Here is a 22939-nt window from a genome sequence, read left to right on the forward strand (position 1 = left end):
TTCTACTAACAATTGATATGTTTTTCCCTTCTTTAGGTCTTCTAAGCAGAAATTTCCTACAGTTTTTAAAAGCAGCAAAAGCTCTGTTACAGTGGGAGGGGCCGACCTACACGGCTGGGGTGAGGTGAAGCCGGGCCAGTAACACCTAAGCAGGCAGTGCAGGTCGAAATAGATTTATTATGTAACCTGTGCACTGCAAAGCTGTGATACTTTAAAATGATAATAATCACCGTTACGGTGGCAGTAGTCGGATCTTGGTTTTGGCTGAATAGGGTAAGTGTGTAGGACTAAAAGAAACGATATGGTTATGGTATGTTTTTTAAGTAATCTGTAACCTAACACAAATTAATCTCATTTAATTCTTACATACAAGCTGTTAAACAGTCACCCTTCTTTCATTGATTATTTATTTATTATTTTAAAAATATTACTCTTCAATTTTGGACACACACCGTCTTTAATCCAATCAAAACAGTGATTGATAAATCTATTGAGTCTATAAAAGTGGGGGGGAAAAAATTGAAAAAAAATAAGCCATAATACATTTGATATAAAAGATTTCTTTTTCTTTCGATCTATCTTGTATTTTTGAAATTTGTTATGCGAATTTCGACGTACATTTCCTGAGAATTACTGTGGACAAATAATGGGAAAGCCTCAATGATGGCCACAAGGTGGCGATATAAAATCAATAAACTCTGAGTAGAGCATGACAAAGAGGATCCATGCTTAATGCATTGCTGCTTGAATTATGAAAGGTTAAAAAGAAGAAGAAGATGGTAACCAAATCACAGCCAAATTGATAAGTGTCTGATATGCTATCATCTGTGTGCCAGTATTAAAGAGTGTAAGTCTATCTGTGTGGTGGAGGCAACTATAATAAACCAGAAGGTGCTATTATATGTAAGCAATGTACAGTGTGTAGTATTTTAGACAGATTCACTGTTTGCCCTAAAGATGTAACGTGAGATATGCATAATATAGGTCCACTGTGCTATCTTCATTGCCTTCCTTTCATCCTGCCATACTGTTTCTCTGTTTCATCCAAGCAGGAGGGATTTTACCCAAACGAACAACTGCTCTAACAGGCGGACCCTCGTCTGTTCTGACAGAGCTGCCGCTGCCAGAGAAGGCAGACAGGCAGTCAGAAAGGCAGGTGGATCGGCGGGCAAACAGGCGGAGGGTAAGGCGCCACGAGGAGCAGGAGACTGGGGCCTCGTACATTTGGGCCCATCAGCCATATTCAGCCAGGCATGTGTCCCCTGCCTAAGCCAGCAGGGACACACAGTCAGGCATGTCGATGGCCCCAGCCGGCACAAGCAGATGTTTTCTGGGTATTGTTGTTCCGCCTCTCTGGTAATTGTTTTCCTTCAGGGCCAGCCAGTGGGACAAGGTGCCAGGTTGTGTTGTGGGAAGGAGTTATGAGGAGATGGAGAGACAGAGTGTATTATCAGTCAGCAGCGCTTTGCAGGCTGCTGTATGCAAGCTGTCCAGCTTTTTCTTTGTGCTCCATGCGGCTTGAATCACAGCACGAGAGACTGAAAAGAATTAAGCATTTGCTATTTGGGCTTTGATTTTGCATTTCGGTGTTGAAATGCAAGTATCGCTCTGGCTGCAGCAGGGTGGCATCCAAATTGAGCATCGAGTAGCCTTTTGAGGCCTCCGTTTTTAGCGTAATTTCAGTGTAAATGTGTGTGTTTCGGAGCATAGCGTGGTGCTGAGGCTGGGGTTATGTGTGTCTTACAATCAGTGCAGTAAATTGGTGTTGTGATGTCAGTTTACCCTCGCAGACACTTAGCAGTTTGTTGTGGTACAGAGAGCAGCTAATGCACTCAAACTGTGTTAGGCACTGAGTGTTATCCTGTGATCCCATGTTGAAAGTGCCCTCTTAATTAGCACAGTGAACTACAGAGACCTTATTATGGGGTCAGATGTTTTCCAGAGCTCCTTGAGAGCAGAAACAGGAAAGACCCACTAGGGGGCACTTTGAGACTTTGGATCAAAACTGTGAGTAACAGAGCCTATTTCCTAAAGTAAACTGTTCAATACTTGAAAAAAAAAACTGATTTAAAATTTTCTGTAAATTACTGGCTTTACTTACAGTTTTTATCATGTGCTTTTGCTTTGACTGCTAAATGATGGAATTCTTGGTTGCTTTCTAAAGCTTTTATCCCAAAGCTTCATGGATGTTTTTTGTCTATGTTCGGACTCTACAGCTAGAGTACACGGCTCCATCCATCACTCAAACTGTTTGTCATTTCAGTGCTGAACCCAAAAGCTGCTCGGCATCCTCTCCCAGCAAGGAGCACTGACTCAAAAGAAGGATCCTGAGGTATGATGAAGCTACTCTTATCTGTTGCCATAGCATGCCACACTCCTGTGAAGATGCAGCCCACACTAAAAGCTAGTGTCAAGATGTTAAGCTTTTTTTCAGACTGACGCAAGATGTAAGTAATTTGGTCCAGTCCTGTTTTCTTTTTCTTTTAAAAAAAAAAAAAATATATATATATATATATATATATAAAAATATATAATTGTAGGTGTTAAGCGCACTGTTAAGAGCATGTGGGGAAGGCAGACAGAAAAAGCCGTGGAATCTGCTGTTCACGAGCAGAGCATTGGATGAAGACTGCATTTCATAATCTGTCCTCGCTGCCAAAAGATGCAAGTGAAAATAGAACCGATGTCACATCTGTCTTTTCACTATTTTCGATGCCGTGCAGGATCTCAACGTTTGTGTAATCCCGTTGCGAACATCATCCAGGCCAGGCGGAGAGTTTAGACCTTGTTGCTCTCCATGCGTGTATGTCTGTGTTTCATGTGCTTTTCTTTTTTTGTTTTTTCCACCGCTATTTGTTGGGCCTTTCTCTAGTCGTTCTGCCACAGTGCAGAACCGTCTGAAAAACGAAGAGGCATCTGAGGCCCCCGTGGCCATGGGGTCACACCGCAGCCTTGTGAAGCTGTGGCGGTTATCAGCACGCCTCACTGTACGCTGCACAACAGTCCAGCCTGATTACAGAGTAGCACCTTAGCCTGCCGTATTTTTCACACCTAGGATGAAGGAGTGACAGCATCTGTGGGATAAGATTGTGTTGGATGAGATGAATTTGCACAAGGAAGGGTGGGTAGCATACCTGAACAGAAAAAAAGTACACGTAAGGAGATAAAGTTTGGTTTTTTGGGCCTCTATATAGATATATTTTCTTTTATTAAAGAGGGGGCAAAGAATTGATTCTCTCCACGACCTACAGACGTTATTATACGTCCTAATGTTTATGTGTAAACTTTAATCATCGTGTTTATGTGTTTGCTTGTGCACATGGATGCCTGCTCCTTGCCAGTGAATCATACCTGTCAAAATCATATTATCCATGACTCAAACCCCACCCACTGCTGGCATAATTGACAGCTCAGGCACAGATGAAAAACCACACGACAAATAATCACCAAAATACCGCCGCTGCGGCGTCAAAAAAAATAAACGCCTCTGAGTCACAGAAAGGGACCTTGAAAAATCTTAGTCATACGTTGATTTCTGTCATCGCTGTTTAGCGATCAATGGAAAATACAACGAGGAGAATACGGAGTAGATTTGGGAGGGAAAAAAATCAGAATCACTGAATTGTTTAAAAGAGGGACGAGATAGAGAATAATAAAAGTGATTTCTGATTTTGAAACGGTAGCCTAAAAGCTTTATTATGATTTCTTCTCTATACTGGCGTCCTACGTATTCAGGACAAAAGCATGATGTGTTCCAAGAGTATTGGTGTGGCTAAAACTAACAAGAGGACAAAAGAACTGCGCCTGCTGATATACCATGTGTCAACTGCCCTGTTTGTGTGTGCGCGTGTGTGTGCGTGTGTTTGTGTGGGTGCTTATGAGCAAGCACATGCATACATTTGTGTCAGCCGCAGTGTGCATAGAGGTGTTTTTTCTTTCTTTCTCTTTTTTCTTGTCCTCATTGGTGTGAACTGTAAAAGAAATGCAGGCCAATTATTTTTACTGTTTAACGTGTGTAAAGGTCTCACACAAGAGCCAACTAGGAGAAAAGTCAAACATTCAGTCTGGCTGATAACTGTGAAAAAAACCCCAAAAAACCCAAATTACATGTTAAGAATATATCCTAAAAATGCTTTCAAATGACACATTTTTAGATTAATAATTTTATATATTTATATGTATTAGGAAAATACATATTTAATCTTTCAGAGAAAAAAAATCCACAGATTAAACAAAACTTTTAGACAATTATGAACACAGCAGCGGGTTAACGATTCCCTTTTACTCGTCGCGCGATTCTGCTTCGACCTTCTAAAATATATCTCACAGCCGACCAGTTATCAGAATTTAGCGACTCTTTGTTCGCTTTAAGTTTGTGTTTCGAACCTCATCGAAAAGTTTTCGTGGACACAACCGCACCGGTCAGCTGCATCAGCTGCATGTTACTTCATGTAAAACTGCATGCCTAAGTGTTACTTTGTGGCTGTTGATGTTTCCAAGCTGGGTTGAATCATTAGGAAGTGATTCTCTCTAACAAGGGCTAAGGAGCTGTCAGGAGACATTCACAGGCAGGTTTCGCCATGGAGAGTGTGAGGAGTCTTATCAGGGTCTTAGCTGTTTTGCTGCGCCTGTTTATAAAGAGCCTGCTTTATTTGGAGTGAATGCATTCTAGCAAGGTCTCTACTGTTGCTGTGCGTTGATTAAAAGTGTTTTCACGATTACCCGTAGTGAGTCTATTCCAGCCTAACAGGGTTACTAGCAGTTTTAATGAAGGGGAGTAATCATTACATGTGAAAGGGGTTTGTCGGGGTCTCGCGCTGCCTTTCTCTGCTTGTTGTGAGTGTCACGAGCAACTTTGACTCGGGATTGCGTCAGGTTTTTGCTTCTCTGCTTGTGTGCAAGATTTGTTTAGCTTGCTGACGCTTTTTAGTTTTTTCCAAAAATAAGAGAAAAGAAAAGTAGAGAAATATGTCAGACTGTTCTACTCAGTTATGTCATTATTACAAACATTCATAAAAACACTTCCCTGCAAACGCTCCCTTCCTTTAAATCTGCACAAATTTTTGTAAACTGTGATGAGAGCCATATATCTTTATTTTTGTCTCTCTGTGTTTGGGTGTTCTGCATCCCCCTTCCTCTTCTTCAGCTACAGTTGCCTGCTTGCTATGTGGCTTTTCTGCTCTGCTCCTGTAGTTGGCTGTGGTCAGCTTTTGCATTTGCTGGTGTGAGTGAATTTCTCACAGCTTCTCGTGAATGTGTTTTTTGAAAGTCCTATTCAACATTTGGTGCAACTATAATCGGCACTAAGCCACTACGCTCATGCAGACGTGTCTGTGGATTCACACATTCAGGCTCTCAGAAGTGTTGTGCCATCTCTTTTTAATTTTTTTTCCCAAGTTGCAACGAATTTTCTATCTTTTTTTTTTTTAAGTCAATTAGAGGACCATGCGTAAACTCAACGGAGGTTAAGGATGGTCAGTAGATTTCAATGACAGATCAGGAAATGTGAATTTTGAGAACGGGCAAAATTCCCTCCTTCAGCAAGATCAGACACGTAAATATTGCTTTGATTTCTTTAAACCTTAAATTTTTTACAGATTTTTTCCCCCAAAATTTTAAAACAGAACCGAAATGCACAGTGAACAGTGAAAACAGATTACACTGCAGATATTACCCTTAAGTGAAACCCATTAAAACCACAGAAGAATATTAAGCTCTTATGACTACCGCTATTAATTTTTCTTATGACACATATTAGATTAAGCAAAAAACTTCCACTTTTTGTTGCATCTACATTCGGTAATAATTGTAGAAGTGTCTTTTGGCACCTCTTAGGTTCCCCTCGAGCACAACCCACCAATCGTACTCTCACTTCTCTTTTCTTTTAAATAAAGAACAGCCAGTTATCTTAAATTTAAACATTAGTTGAAGTCCAGGCTTCAGCTATTTGCATACGCTCGAGCACCGTTGTGTCCCTGGACACATTATCTACTTCTGTTATCGAATCAAACAATTACTGCCGCAGTCCTCGTGTAGAAAATTACATTTTGACACAATGGTGCAGCTTTGATTAATATGTTGTAACATCTGACTCCGCGCTCTGCCGTTCTCTGATGGGGCCAATGGATAATAAATGGGTGACTTGTGAAGCTATAATGAAGTGACTGGCTTGTTATTGACAGGGGAGCCTCCGATGCTTTAGTGCAAAGCAGAGCTTCCAACGGAGGCCCTCCGGTGCACAGATTATTACACTGGCCGTTAAAATGAGCTAATGCTCTGCTGCGAGTGCTCCTCTCCAAAGGGACAAAAACTGAATTGCCCGCTCACAGCTGCAAAACAGAGGTGTAAATTAAAGCCAACTAAAGTTAAAAAACAGAAAATCTCAAACGCAGAATCAGGATGGAGTATTTCTGTTTATTAAAAGCAGAATTTCTTCCACTTCTGGTAGAAACAGATGCAGGTGCAGTTTTTCTTCCCTTGCCAAATAATGTTTAACCGGTTTTTGTTTATTTTCTGTCTGTCTTTTATAGACGTGTCGAGTAATTTAATTAGCATTTCTGCTCTTGATGAGAATCTGACTGAAGTAAATGTTTCATTCATTTGGTTTGGGAGTGTTCTTTTCTTTTTAAACTTTGTGCGTGCATTCATGTGGGGAAGAGCTGTGTAGGTACAGATAAGCCGATTCCATAAGGGATTCTTGTTGCAGGATTTATAGCTGCTGTTTATTTTTCTGGTCCTGATATGTCACCCCTTCCCCCAGGTACCTATTAACTATGACAGGCGATTTCTGATTTGACAGGAGTGAGACAGGTGTAAACTTCCCTCACACTATTCAGCGACACACATTAAACCAATTAATTTTGAACATTGCTATTTCATTTTGAACTTTCTGCGATGAGAGTAGAACAGCATGAATTTTTGTACGTAAGGCGATTTACCTTCTTTTCAGTCGTTAATTTGATTTGCACCTCGACACGGGTGCTTCACGGCCCTCCCGTCATATTTAATTTCGAATGAAAGGCATCGGCAGCGTTAAATATTGGCGACGAATGCTAAAGAAAGTGAACATGAGAAAAGTAAGAGAGGGTACGCCATTGTTAAAGGGTAAAAAGACACTCTTCGCAAACATCAAGGCATCTTTGGGGGTGTGGAGTTGGGGTTTAGGGGGATAACAGTGAAAAAATATTCCACTTTGAGAATGTGCAAGATCTCATGCAGTTGCCTCTCTCTCACTCTCTATCCCTCCTCTCTGTTGGCGCTAAATCACACGTTAGTACAGCCAGTGGATGTGTTGACAGTTTTACAAACAGAAATGTAAAACGCCATACTCAAGGGGGTCTAAGAGATAAGGGGGGAGCTGAACAGGGCAGGAAACAGAACAAACATGGCTCAGAGAAGCAGAATGCCATGTTAAAACACCTCGGCTGGGTTATTTTAATTAAATAGGCTACGCCACCCTATTAACTACAGCTACAAGTGGTGTCAGTGTGAGAGAAGGAGAAGGAACACGACTGATCGATAACACTGGCATTTCTTAAAGACTCATGCCACCTCAGAGCAGATTGAAAATTGTAATGAAATGCGATAATCATGGCAATTGTTTTATGAATTAACTTGAATTTTTTCCCATTAATAGAAAAAAATATATGAAAATTAAAAACCAAACTGTCAGCTGGCTGTTTCCAGTACCTCCAAAACGAAACATTTGTCGTTGTAATTCCCTGCTGTCTTTAGCTCACTTTGAATAAGTTGGGCCAGAAGTGAGAGACATTCCCAGTGGATTCTTGCTGCCTGCTGAGGACAGAATAAAGAGGCTTGGGGACATATAGACACAGACAAACAGGGATGATTCAAGGAAACTAGAGAGGGAATCTGTCGTGTATTACAGATATAAGGACACTTTGTCAGATATGGGCTCAAAACCTGTGGCAGCATTTCCGGGCCTGAAACATAACAGACTTGTACAAACATGTATGATAGCTCTTCTCATATTTTTTATTTATATAATAGCCTGAAGGATATATAAGCTCCACCAGACTGGTTCAGTAACCTAAAACTGTCCATTACTACTAGTTATTGTTTTCCATCATACACCGTGATTTCTTCCTTTTCTGGCCAGTTAGGGAGCAAAAATATGTTATCAGGGTTGGAGATTGCTTCCTTCTCATAGTCTTTAGCGGCATGAGCCACATACTTGAGTTTCAGTTCAGTACGCTGTGATTTTCAGCAGCGGGCAGTGGATGCATTTTGTGCATTTGTTTGTATTGTGTGTAGCAACCTGTCGGTGAGCTTTCTTGTAAATGCAAGGATTTTGGTCAGATGTTGTGAGCCTGGCGTGAAGATAGCGATTCGTCCCAAATGGTCATGGTGCTGGTAGGACCCCGGCCTTGCATCTCTGAAAAGCATCATTAGAAAGTGACAAAACTGCCGGGGGCAAAACTGGCCTCGCACAATGATCAATTCGGCAGGCGGGATTGAATTATGTGGGGAGGGCGAGCTTTAAAAAGGGGGATTGGAGGGACTTGGTATAGTACAAGGCCCCCTACTGCTTTAATTACTGATGTGTGCGTCTCCCTATTAACAGAGCACCTATGGTCCATCGGCCACTCCGGAGCTGCACAAAGCTGGAGAGGAAAAAGGAGCCCTCTGCAGAGAAGCAGGGAGAGGGAAACACAGAGACACACACAAACAGGAGTGCTCATTAGCGAATGGTAATCAGCGGTCGAGAGGTTGGGCACTCACCTCACAAAACGCCACATGTCAATTTGTCCTTCTCCATTCATGAGCCCACTCTCATTTTAGTCCGCTGCCTCATGTTCCCTTGTTGAGCAGAATTGGATGGAGTGCCGTGGGGGGAAACACTTGAAGGGAAACGTAAACACGGGCCCGGAGTAGGGACTCCTGCTTCGCCAATATGGGGGGCACTGCGCTCTTCAGATGTGGCGTCTTGGCTTCTTCTGACCTGTCTCCTTCCTCTCAAACGCTCAGAAGACACCATTCGTCCACCGCGTGTAGCTGTGCACACCTGCGTTTTGTTTTTTTTAGATGATCTTTGAATGATATATAGTATAATGCACAGTGTAAAAATGATAGCAGATGTGCCCTTAAACAGTCTCAAAATCAAAATGTTACTCTATGTAGATGCTTTTCCATAGTAGTTCCGTTTTTATTTTAACCACACGTATATCCTTGGCGAGTGAAAGAAAAATCCTGACGCTATTTCTTTTTCCTTACATAAAAATCATGCTGGCATTTGGTAGAAGACAGGAACAATACCACTCTGCTACATGTTTGCTAAAGTTGCTGCTTGCAGATGGTCAGTTTAGCTTTTCATAAACAGCTGATCCAAAATAGGTTAAACAGTTAAAAAAAATGAAATAAAATCTACTCCAGAACTGAAAGATCAACAGTTTAAGCGATATTTCATGAGCGTTTAGTACTTGCAAAACAAGTGAGATTGTCAAAGTATTTTGTTTTCTTCAAAAAGAACTCCTATCATTGACATGCACTATTTAAATTGGAGGTCAGAAGTCTCCAAGTGTGACCGTGTTAAATTCTAAAAAGTCTCTGTCTTCCCCATTTCAAGCCCCCAACTATTCTCCTCAAGCTTAGTTGTTCTGATTTCATGCATTTCCTTGAATATGTCAGCAAAACACGATGGCTATGAGAGCTAGCCGTGCACACTGTTTTGCATGAATTAATAGTTTGATTGTACGATTCTAATGTTGAGCTTTGGAAATTGTCCGCATCGTGTTTTGTTGATATTTATTCATTTGCATGAAAGTGTAAAAAAATTCCCCAAATTGATTCCTTCACATTCAATCAGGATATTTCTTTTTAATAAAGAATCACCTGCACTGATGTAGTCTGCAAAACTGTCCAATATTTCTAAGCATAATACTATATTATACTAATACTATACTACTATACACACTGTGTCTAATGAACAGAAATGAGTAAATGATTTGTGGTTCCTGGATGATCTGCTGCAGATGAAGATATAATTTTATGGGGGAAAACTTAAACTAGGCCACAGTTTACTGTGGCATCATGTATGGGCATGCCCTGTAGCTGTGCAGGTGCCTGTGACACCAACCCTATATTCCTCATCTGTCACAGTGTGATAAAACACTGCACCCGGCACGGTCTGCTGGGCAGCAAAAGAATATAATGCACCAAAGCCAATTTCATCTGCACTGAAATTGGGGTGGGCTAGCTCACACTCTCACATTCAAAACTTAAATCAGATCTCCTCTCAGCCGAGTGGAATCAATACAGCCCTCCATCTTACTTTGAAATGAGACATAGCCATCCTCGTGGATTATAGGTGGCTCATCACGGGACGGCAGAGCTAGAGAATATCTCTAGAGATCCATCTCCATCCGTTCCTTCTGATCTCCATTTACCTATCAGCCTACCGCTCAATCTCTCCGTCCCTCTACTCATCTCTTACTCTCTTCTGTGTTTGGTTGAGCTCCGTCAGTGAATAAAATAGGATAATCCATATCTCAATCAGAAGTCTGATTTCAAATGAAACCTGAAAGCCGGCGCACATTCTGAATAAGGCATACGTTATCTATGTTTTTTTTCCCAAGTGTTGTGGTACACCAAAATGTGCACAGTGTTGTTGAATCCAAAGTGCAAAACAGTCAAGACACATTGGATAAATAGCTTCAAAAAGTGTTAAACTTTGACTAAATTTCCATAAGAAGAAGTTGCATAAATAAAAGTGGAGCATTGCTTTGATGTGTTTAGCTATTCCAAATCTTTTACACCTCCATTTTCTCATCACGGCAGCTTCAACAAGGTTTAATTGGTATGGAAATAGAAGTGGTGAAACATGACAGGAACAATCCTGGCTATTTAGACCCTTTATTACTGTATACTGTCCTTCAACCAATTATCGCCAATCTACTGCTCCGCAACCCCCTACCATCCTCCTCCCTTATGATTTAACCAAGCTTCAGGCTGCTGCAGAGAGGCAGCTATGGGTCGATAAATACAACTTGTAATCCTGTGTGGTGCAAATTGAGTTTCTATTGGGGAATAATAGTTTGAAGCGCTTACTTGAGATTTCAGACCCCCTACCTGCTCTGCCCTGGCAACTAAACCTTACCAGATAAGCCGAAATAAAAAAAAGCCATTCTTTAATCATAACTTTATAATCATTTCATCAACTTTTAAACACTTGAACTACATTTTTCTTGTTTGAAATTGCTTTCATAGGAAATTATGAGATCTCTTTCTCAAAGATCTACCTCAGTCTTTGTCTGTGACAGAGTTTCTGTGTGTGCTTTATTTGCACATAGCCAGGAAATGTCACCTTGCAAAGAAAATTCACAGCTCAAGCTGTGTGTGTTTGCCACATAACGGAAAATGACTGGACCTCCAAAGAAGCAGATAAAAAGATGAGAAGTTACATCTGCATAAACAGATTACTCTTTCACATCGAAAACAAATACATTTAGGGGAATTTGAAGCGTCCTCCTGCAATGCTTGTAGAGTGCAGTAACTTTTCCTTAAGGTGAGCTGCAATGGCGTTCAAAATGTAGCTGCGTGTGTGCAGTACTGATACGCCCTCCTGCAAAAATCAAACCTTGGCATACTCACTTGGAATGATCTTCCCAGGGAGCAGCTTGTTGTCTGGCCCATTGTTAGCCCAGGAGGCTGGCCTGAGCCCTGAGGGCTTGGTCAGCGTTTAGGGTGTTTTGCAGGGTGGGGTGCTGAGGGAGGCTGGGTGAAGGGGGGAGGGGGGCTATAGAGATGGGTACAGGCCAAGACTGGACAGGGCTCATTGCCAGGGTGTCAGTGGGACACCCTCCTTTCTGGGAGCCTGCTCAGCCCCCTCCTGGGGCCCCAGTGGGGTGCAGGAATACATGGTCAGTGCAAGACAGGTCCATCTGCCCCATTACTTCTGTCCTGCTCATGCCAGCACCTTCCCATCACCTGCTCCATCGGCACCTTATGGAAATGACCTACTGCTGCCTGACCTAGCTGACACGCATGGCTCACCTTCAGCATATGCCACCGTGGCCTCTGTGTCTTCTCCACTCGGGTTTGCGCTGAGTGAAGCAACTCTTCTATTTCTCTAGCAACACATAGTTTAACTGCTTGATATTTTAGGACGACAGGAACGAAAATGGTCAAGTGAACTGCAGTCGTTACACATCAGGCCTAAATACCACAAAAACATTATTATCTCCTATTGAGCCAAAAGAAGTACTGTCACACAACAGTATTGTTGTCTTGTAGTTTCTGAGATATCATCTGTAAATCTAACAGTAAGCGCGTTTTTGGCACATGAGCATGTAGAACAAAGCGTGTCTCTGATGTGGTCGATTGTCAAGACTGAAGGGGGTTTCCTTAAGCATCCTTAATTGTTCCTTAATGCAACACATGAGGTTGCGCGCTGGCCTTCACATCGCCATGCAGAGCAGAGTTTTAACATGTGACTGCGGTGCATTTTCACTGTTAAGCCACCGAAAAAAACACCAATCTCACAAGCAGGAGAAAATGTCGAGTTGGATTCTAAAAATAAGACATCCTGTATTTGAAAAACTCACACCTTCTTCAAAAAAGCTCTGGTGTGAAAAAGAGCATGGTACTTTAGACGACTTAAAAAGTTCTGAGTTGTAAGACATAAGCAGCCGTGTTTCTGAGGATGGACTACAGCCTCCCTTTTCTTTCATACATATTGCCATTAAAGTATGTGTGAGAAGCTTAGTTACTCATAAACTACAGTTGTTATGTGTGTGTTCATGCTGCAAAGGTACCTTGATATGAGAGAAAGAAATGCGGGATGTAATCTGGTAAAACGATACAACACAGCAGCCTCAAACTGTGTTAGCTTCTGTTTGTAGTTTCTATTTCACGCAGTGAGGTAAACAAACAAGGTTATGCGACTTTGTATGCTAGGTTCTGCCTTTCTAATTGGAGTAATTTAAAAAAAGCTAACTAAAAGGAGAACTTGAGTGCTTTTCAGAGGTGGCACTTTCACACTGAAAATAAGGTGACATTTTTTTATTATTGGTTTCCACTACTAAAGTTTCTTGAGAGAATTTGTTTTATTTAATTATTACATTTCTTGATCTGCTTGGTTCCTGTGACATATGCTTTATTGCGACCTAAAATTTCTCACATTACCTCATCAGCAATGCAGAAATTGAATCTTTGTGATCGGGCCTATTTAAAACAAACAAAATGTGGTAGGTTTCTTGCGTCTACAAATGAGGCAGGCTGCGTATTGTGCTACCGTGGCTTCCACCGTGCTGAATGCGGTGAATAGCAGTCGTGGCCTCTGTGTAGCCCCAGCTGTCTTTGACTGATAGGGTAGCGGAGGAGGGGGGGGGTAGATGGTGAGGTGTAAGGAAGTTCAGGAGGCCTGTAGATTCACAACAGAGCTGAACAGATTGTCATGTTAGTCATCCTAACTAACCAACCAACCAGCCAAGCAGTGGGCTGCGGCGTTAACACCCAGCTCCGAGGCTCAGAGCAAGCTAATTAATGCATCCAAATGAGATCAGCAGCGCAGGCCCAGGCCAGGGCCATATTGCTAAATAGCTTCCTTCAGTATGGGTCTGTGTGGTGTAATTACCACCAGGCCACTTCACAATGCCGCTTTTATGTCCCGCTGAAAGTGATTTCATGTCCCTCATTCCCCCATTAGCAGCATGTTTTTTTTTTTTCAAATGTGATGAGAGAAGCCTGTCAATGGTTATCGTGTGTGTTTGTGTGAGAGAGTGCCAGTTTGCTTTCTATATAATGGGCTGCTGGTATAGGAAGTAGACGCACGTTCATTCAACGCATCAAACGTGAAGGCAGCACCCCGAGAAAAATGTGATGATGATAACACTGCTACTAAGGATTGCTGATAATGTTATAGAGGTAGTTTTATAAAAGAATAAATAGATGAAATAAAATATCTTTCATATTTAATTTGCTTTTTTTTAAAAAAATTTTAATTTGCCAAGAAGTTCCAGTTAGATCATAATCTCTCCAGGCCAAATTAGCAGCTGTGCAAACTCACAAGATATTAAAATGCAAAAAACCTAATAAATAATACAATGTAAAGTGGAATATATACAAATACCTATGACAAAAACAGCAGATACACAAATCCATTCAAGAAAAACAGCAGTATCCCTGTTCATCACTTTTTTATGCCTTTAAATTCAACCTTTGATATGTTTGTTTAGGTATTTTTGCTAAATCTTCCATATTTAAAGTAGTAAGGAAATTCTGATTTTCTCTTATCTTAAATTTGAGAGTCCTTTAAAAAGCAGCTCACCTCTTGTTCCTATACATTTATATGGTAATTAATGATAAAAAATAATCTCTGCAAGTCTCTCCGATCAGTTTAAGTCTTAAGAATAAACAATCACACGAGTTTTTATGCATTCAATGTCAACAGTTGTGTGTCATTTGCAGTCTCTGTGTGTATCTGTGCAACATTTTATTCACTTAGGGTACTTAAATAATAAAGGGGGGAAAGAAAATTAGGGTTAGGAACTTGCCTTAATTTTTTTGCCCTTTATTTCTTTATCACTTTGGTTATTGGTCACACGTTTCTTAGGCTCATTTTTCTTTTTTAAAAATGTATTTAAATTTTGATTAATGAAGTAAAAACCTGCAAGTTGCACTCTAATCCACGTCTTGGGAAATTCCTTATGCATTATGTTTACTAAAAAAACTTTTCATTTAAAAAAAAAAGTTTTCAAAACTGGTTTCTCCTTTCATCAACATTATAAAGTGGAGAATAAATCCCCCAGTTTACTGTCATCTTTCTTTTCCCCCATCCATACGTGGCTGTCGTGCATCATAATCCTTCATTCGAAGTCAGCGTGAGCATAGGCACAAACAACCGTTTGGTGTCTAATGTAGCAGAAGCATCTAGCTGGCCCGCCGCTGTAGTGCCACACTGACACTGTCAAAGGTGCCGCGTTTAGCCCCAGGCAATACTACTCAGTCACTGCCTGGTTCAAAAGGGCCAGCTCTCCAGCAGAGCCAGCTAATGCTTTGCTAACCCTCACAATCTCCACTCCTCTGTCCCCCTCCCATCTAGAGCCAGCGTCCGCCTCACTCCCAGACCCTTGTGGACAGAGCTCATCCCAGAGCACTAAGGGCGAGAAGTCCGGCTGTGTTTCGCTGGATTCCCGAAGAGCAGCTCTCTGCTCAGGATGGACGGTCTCAAGGCTGATACCTCACCGATTGCTACCCGAGCCCCCCTGACAGGACATGTGTGGTAATGGGCTGCTAGGTCCCAGACCTGTCACTGTGGAACCCTGCAGGGTGCACTCACATATGCATCATCACCATCTGCCCTAAAAATCAATATAGTTTCAAGATGTAAATAGTTTAAACAAGTTTGTGGCTAAATATATTGCAATTTAGGCTAAGATTATATGTCAGATATTTGACGTGCATCTACAGGATTGTATAAGATACCATTGCACTTACAGTAAATATACTATGAACAATGATGGTTGAAGTGAATGTGTGGGGCCGTCCAATAAAATAGCAAGCTGGGGCATAAACACGAGGAGAAAGATGAGTGGAAAAAAAAGAATCATAACAGAGGTTATTATAAACAAATAAAAGGGAAAAAAATATTAGACAAGCGCTGAGAGGAGACCGCAGAGGGATGGCACAATCACATAGATCAGATCTAGTATTCACAGGTCCGACTGGATAGGAGGTGAGAATCCAGGGTCAGGCTCCGACACGACTCTCTGACTTCTAATTTGGAGATTCTCATTTTCAGGTCCCAAACCGAGGGCAAGAAATCGTACCTGTGAGAAGCCTTCAGGCAGAACAGGGAGAGGTGTGGAAGAATCTGTTTCTGTCAGAGACGAGGATGCTCAACTACATGTCTTTGTTCCATCTATTCACTGAATCATTGGAGTTGTAACTATATGCACTTGGAAGAACCTGTGGCTGAAGTACTTCACATTTAGAGTTTCACACAAGCACTGAAGAAACCATTGCTAAAATCATGCCTTTGTATATGAAATGCATTTGGAAAATACAGTATGAAAGTATGGTGATATTATTTACTTTTATAACAATAAAAAAATATGAACACAAACAGACCAGACCAACAATAAAATGACCTTTTCACCCAAGTTCTGCATGTGTAGCTTCATTATTTCTGCTATGTACAGTATTCAAAAACCAACGTGACTTAACGATCCATAAATGAGCGACACTGCTGAACTGAGTGTAATGTTCTTTCATTACCATGCACATGGGGAATATTCCAGTGACAGTTAATCCCACGAATAACATCCTACCACTGAAAATACTTACTAAGGCACCAAATGTTGCACAGAGCTAATGTTAAAATGATACATACATTTATAAGACCTACTTAGACACCAGAGGGTTTGGGGCAAAGACAAAAAAGTACACGAGAGAATTAGTTTGGATGTCAAGAGACTTTTTTTTAATGAAAAGATTATATGAGTAAAGTAAGTGGCATTGATTAAAGTTTAAGATATGCCACATTCAGGTGGTCGGGTTTAGGAAAAGATTGTGGTTATTGCTTAATTTATATATCTTTCCTATTTAGCCAGTATGCCATTGTCATTAACTGCTGCTAAACCAGTCTAATTTATCACTGCACCTTTAAGAAAACCCTTACCATTACTGACATTTTGTCTTTTTTTTAACCTCACAATAATCTGTTTTCTATAAGCTCTGAACTTGCTTTGTGTAATTTCCTCACAATGCTGCAGCCTTACGTGAAGCACAGTCAGACTACCATCATCAAACACACATTCACATTTTGCCACGTTTGTATTTCAGCTTAACACAAACTTCTCCGTCCTAATTAGTTGCGTGTCATGACACACTAGGACACAGATGCATCCCCACCACCTCTTCATGACAAACTCGCACGGCCTGACTCATCCTTCTGAGTTTCTGATACTATTTACCATCTAACGGCCGCAGCGTTGAGGTCAACTCGTCATAAGGGTGACCTTTTCGTGTCAAGGCCAGCCTTTCAAGAAGACCCTCTCTTTTTCACTTCTGCATTTTATCAAAGCATCTTGCACATATATACAGAGGCAGCGTAGCTTAATATTTCCTGTCACTGTGCAAATGGCAGCATTTGGTTGTTTGTTTGTTTGCAGACACTTCTGCAGTCCAACATTTACTAATCTTGTTTTTTGTTTAGCTGAGCAGAGAGGAAAGGAACCAATCAGATTATTAATTATTCAGACAAACAAGATCGAAGACCAATAGCAGCGTGTTTTGACACATTACCATGGTAATCCTTTTAGTGCCTGCAACTAATGGGTATTTATTTAATGTGAGTGGTTGTGCAAAGTTCCCATAAGCTGTTTCAAAAGCTAGTTTGATGCGTTAGTATTGGATTTTATCTAGTCTGGTTTCAAACGTCTGACTCTCTCCACACATTGATAATCAGGTTACAGTAGTCAGAATGAAGAATGGATTCTACATTTCTAAGCAACTATCATGAAAAACAGGAAAAATGGCAGCTTGCTGCAAGCAAGTTGGGCGTGTGCAATATCAATGAAGTCTGAACTTGAACTTTGCAGAGATCAAAATAACTCGCTGCAAGTCCATGTGTCATGTGCGACTTGCTGTAGCTTGTGTCATTATTATATACATAATACAGTCATCTATTTTTCTGCTTGTGGTGTTACATTCCCTGATTTTAGAGCTGGTGCTTATTGTCTCAGCTGATGTCAGGGGATTTGGTTTGTCATCCTCCCTGTTAGCCCTTTGCTCTGCAGGGCTGCAGGGTTCACTGAAGCAAAGACATGACATCTCCCCTTTCCACAGAGAGCACTATGTGTCTCTCCAGAACCCCAAAGAGGAGACAGAACACACACACACACACATGCGCACATCCACGCAGGCATCCCTAGCCACACACTCTCTGACCCCTCTACCCCAAGCTCCTTGTACTCTCCCTTCTTCCCCCCAGCTTCTGCTCCTTATGCCCTCAGAGGAGAGGAGCTGTATTGAGCGGGAGCTTGAAACTATGCATGTATTGTCAAAGGACTTGCCGGCACTTACCTCCACTTGAACATTTAGTGCTGTCTTGCTGGGCCTGGACAGAGAATAGCACTATAGGGTCACTGATGAATTGCTATTTCTGGACAAGGGATAAACACCCTGCTTTGTAGGGATTATCTCTTCAGTATGTGAAGAGCTGTGATTTTTTATATTTTCAGGTTTAAACCAGGCCAAGTATGCTTGAATTTCTAATAATGTGCTCAAAGACACTTCAGATTAATTTAAGAGTAACTTTATCTACACAATACGCCTTCATCTGAGACCCAGTGTATAAAGGCAAGGCAAGATTCAGAGTATGCAAATGTGTTTGCATTTGATCCAGATATGTAACACAGGAAAAGGCAAGGTGAGGTAATAACTGAAAGAGAAACAAAGTGGAGAGATGCTTCACAAATATAAAAATAACAGCACAACAATGATAAGCTCAGCTGAAAATTGTTGGAAATTGTGTGGTACAATGTACCAGTTTGATTAAATACAAACTGGTACACTGACAAGTGCGTGGATTAAATGAGAAGTGTGAACTCAGGAAGGCTCCTGAAATCTGTTGTCTTGAGTAGATTTATCTTCATTCAGCCTGCAAGTTCACCGAGATGTGAGCTGCTCTGTTGACCGTCTGTACACAACTCAGAGACTGTTACTGGGCTTTATGGAGCTTTTGGAGCTCATTTATTTAAACACTGTAGAACAGAGGGGAGCGTGTGCAGCCTAGTGATGTTGGCAATCCACAGACACTTAGATTCAAGCACAGTCAGCTGAGAGAGAGCGTGAGTTAGCTGTAATACCACAAGCTAAAGTCAACAAACACGATGCTTGCACAGGTTCTCCACCTATCCAGATACTGCAGGATAAAGCACAGGACTAGGCTGCATGGGGTCCTACAGGAGGTAGGTGTTTAAGTCAGTTATAACCTATTAATAGTTTTACTTTAATACTTTTTGTTTGCCTTTTGTTCAAATTTAATCTGAAATGAACTAATTAAGAAAATAACAGTGTTCTTTTTTTAATAAATGATAATGTTTCCATTATCATTTGCTCACATTTACTCTACTACTAAAAGTTACAGTAATTCTGAATGTGAAGTTTCACTGCACATAACAAATAATTAAATAATCAAATCTGATATGAAAACACATATTTCCTACAGACCAGGTTTCTACTTGCAACCATCAACCACCAGGTAACTGAAATAAATGCACCATTGTTTTGGTTTTATCATACAAACAGGCTCCGACAGTATAATTATTAATGTTAATATGTGTAAATTCAACATTTTTATTCATATTTATTCTTTTCTTATTCCAAATTGGCACTTCCAGCCAGAATGACAGCTGTCCTGTGCCTATCATTTGATTCTGTGGTTTTTATTCCAGATGCCGAATCATTAGGATGAATCGGTCAGCCGCAGCTTTAGTTCATCTCTCTTACATGTTTTTCATCAATTTATGTTGTTTTTTATTATTAGTTTTGAATAAAATGTCTGGTTTTAAATAAGATCGTCAGCTTGTGCAAAATCTATAAATGCAGAAGGAAATTAATGCATCCACACGTGCAGATACATAAAATGGAAGCTAGCAGGAGCGTCATTCTGATCAAAAGTGTTTTCATTACAGAAGTTTTTGAAACCGGAATTTAATTTGACGCAGGACTAGTAACCTATGAAAGCTCGGGAGTGCGTGAGACGCTCTAAACAGCTGTCACTGTGCATGTGTGTGTGCACATGTGGGTGTCTGTGCATTTTAATAATAAGGTGTTGACTCTGCCCTTTAAGCCTCACCTGTGGGGATTTCCAGTAGTGTGTGCTTGTATGTGTTCTTATTAATGTTTGTGCGTGTGTGGGTGTGTGTGTGTCACTTTGGGAAACACATATCTGTGCACTACAGCGCAACACCTGCCAGAGGCTGTGGCTGTTTATGACAGAGGCTGTGTGAGCTGGAGAGGACACAGTGGAGCTTTGCCAGCTCCATGCGCACACACATGTTCATACACACGCACACGCACACGCACACACACACAAAACAAGGCGCACAAAAACTGTTGTGAATTTTATTGCAATTATTCATATTGTACAAACACAAAATTCACACAAGCAAACACTTCTTAATGGCCAGACATCGCACCTAGACTGTAAAAACTATGGGAAAACACTCTCTTCTACGCACACACACATACACGCAAAACACACACTTGCACACACACACACACACACGCACACACTCGGGTAAATGTAATAACCACAGGGCCGGTGTGATCTGTGTCTCTCTCCCTAGGTCTTGCTGGCTGTGCAGGTCCCCAGCAGCTCCTATATTACAGCAGTAGGCAGGGGAGCCTGGCAGAGCCACCGGTCTACAAAGTTCAATATAAATGAACAGTGGGATCTCCCAGGGACCTGGCAGGGAAAAGCTTAGCAAAGTTAAAGCCTCACCAGCCCTTCCTGGCTGCTCTAGCTAATGGAACAATACACACACATACACAGGACATATGGGCATACAAACCTGCACACACTCAGACATTCACACCAAAGCACACCTATTCTGCCATGGAATGAGTTGTGTGCCATTTATGTGAGGTTGCAGGATGGGCTTTGTGTTGATTTGCGAAACACTGATGGATAATTTTAAAAATATCTTCTGAAATATAAAATAATAATAACTGTGACATGTTATTAATATTCATAATGGACAAAAAACACTGATCCAAGTAGTAGGTTTAAACAGAAGTGGTAGTCAACCAAGTAACTGTAAATTTGTTATTTTGTTTGTCATAATGTGAGCATCTAAAGTGAGAACCTGAAAGGCAGGATGCTACAACCAAGTCTTGGTGAGCACTTTATTTTGGTTGAAGAAAGGCCAAACAGAAGTCCAAAACAGAAATCAAACGTCCACTGTGCAAAGTAATAAAATCTTGTCAATGTAGAGAAATGCATGGGGAAACAGCACAATGGGGAAAAAGAACGAATGAAAGGCACAGCTAGGGCAGAGGAAATAGGCGGGAAATAAAAAATGCAGAAACTAAGTAAGGGGAAGTACAACAAAACAACAAACAGCTACCAAAATAAAATAAGAAGTCAGAACCTAAACATAGAGAACACTAGCAGCCATAAACAAATAAACCCTCAACAGAATTCAAATGGAAATGAAATGAAACTAAGAACTTAAGACTCAAGATGGATTAAACCAAATAAAAGATCAAATAAATAAAAAGAATACAAAGTCCACAAAAATCAAAACTTTGGGGCCATGACATTTTTTAAACTCTATTCTCTCAGTCACAATCTCCGGAAAGCAGTGGGGGCAAACCCACAATCATTCTGTTATCATTCATAATACAACAGATGGAGAAGTGAAGACTATAAAAATGCAGATAAATAGCATTATCTGCTTTATTTAGCTTTGAATTTATCTTCCTTTCTGAACTATCTTTCCCCTTTTGTGTTGCAGGAATATAAAAATAACTCTCTGACTCGATTTTATCCTCCTTCTCTCCCGCTCTCTGCATGCACTCAGCCTTTGCTTTGCAGGGTTGCTCCCCTGTTCAGATGGCTGCAGATGCAATAATGACCCAACAGATGGGTTTATTAGAGGGCGGTTAAGGCAGCCAGTGGGTGGTTTGTTCAGAAGGAACCAAGAGCCGGGATGCCAGGAGCTCTGGGTGAAAAGGAGACTGACAGGAAACAAGTGACTCTGCCTCTTTCCAGTTGTTGATCCAATTGGCAGAATCTCTTCCTCGTAATGATCTCAACCTGAAGGACTGAGCGCAATTGTCTGTGTCAGTGTGCGCTTTTGTGTCACACCCACACATATGCGCACTCTTGCTTATGTAATGCATTCATGCTTTGGATTTGTACATTTTTGGTACATATGCCTCGCCCGAAGCATGTGCGTCTCTTTGACATGTAAATGAGATTGAGCTGGCTTTGTTCAGTACCTGCGTGTTAATGCTTGTTTAAGATGTCATCTGTCTCTTTTTGCCTCTCCATTCAGTATCGCTGGTGGCATGCCTTGTGTCCCCAGCCCCAGGTGTCAGGAGAGGTTCTTCGACCCCTCGTTAGTGTCGTAGAGTGGGCGTGTGCGTCTGCATTTGTGTGCGTGTGCGTGCCCTGCTGGAACATGCCTCTCTAGATCACAGGACAATATGGGCCACATCAGATCATACAGAGACCTCATTATTCACTTTGCACTTCAAGGCCTCTCCAACAGTTGTTAGGTTTTACTGGTCAATTGGGCTCAATGGGGTTGATTTAGCAAATAAAAGCAAAAAAGTGAGATGCTAGTTCTGGCACATGGATAGGATCCAACCATGAATGGGGAGGACATTTGTAAATGAGCTTGTAATTACCAAATTAAAAGAAGATCACAGGTTTTGTTTTGAGTGAACTGTAATGAAATGTTAGCAGTATCTGGATTCTTTTTAAATTCAAGATGCAAAAACATTTTCTGTTAAAAAAAAGTAGATTTAATAGGAATTACAAAGTGTTCCTTAAAAGACTAAAACTGCATCAATAATGCAAATTTGTAATTAAAGTAGCTGTGATGCAATTTTGAACTGCAACTGTGACAGAAGTCCAACAAGCATTGTTACAGATTTTATAAAAAATGTATAGCATTTTGTGTTCAGTAAAGTTTGATCTATATTTTGTGCATCAGTTTTTCCTCCTGTATCTGAACTGCGTAAACACATGTTTGTGATAAAGGAGCCTGTTTCCTACAGAAGCCTGTGCTTGAGTTTTGTTTCATTTTACACTTACTTTTCATGTAGTATGCTCTCTATAATATTTGACAAATTCTATAGAGACAATTTTACTAATTCTTAACTTGGAGGAAGTCATTAAATAGATTCCTGAATACTTAATTTTCATTTGAAATTTCTACGCAAAAGTTTTTATAAAGTAATA

General features: G+C 40.9%; 1 long non-coding RNA gene across 2 annotated transcripts; it reads left to right on the top strand.

Annotated features, from left to right (window-relative positions):
- The first annotated feature begins 124 nt into the window (after positions 1-124).
- On the top strand, positions 125-16114 carry LOC102080521 (uncharacterized). 2 transcript variants are annotated; one of them, XR_266796.3, is made up of 4 exons: positions 125-273; positions 1053-1183; positions 2264-2332; positions 15062-16114. It is a non-coding gene; the product is annotated as an uncharacterized LOC102080521 (long non-coding RNA). The 2 variants fall into 2 exon arrangements; XR_266797.3 differs by lacking the exon at positions 1053-1183.
- The last annotated feature ends 6825 nt before the right edge of the window (positions 16115-22939 follow it).

Source organism: Oreochromis niloticus, linkage group LG22 (genome assembly GCF_001858045.2).
Source record: "Oreochromis niloticus isolate F11D_XX linkage group LG22, O_niloticus_UMD_NMBU, whole genome shotgun sequence".
NCBI classification, from domain to species: domain Eukaryota; kingdom Metazoa; phylum Chordata; class Actinopteri; order Cichliformes; family Cichlidae; genus Oreochromis; species Oreochromis niloticus.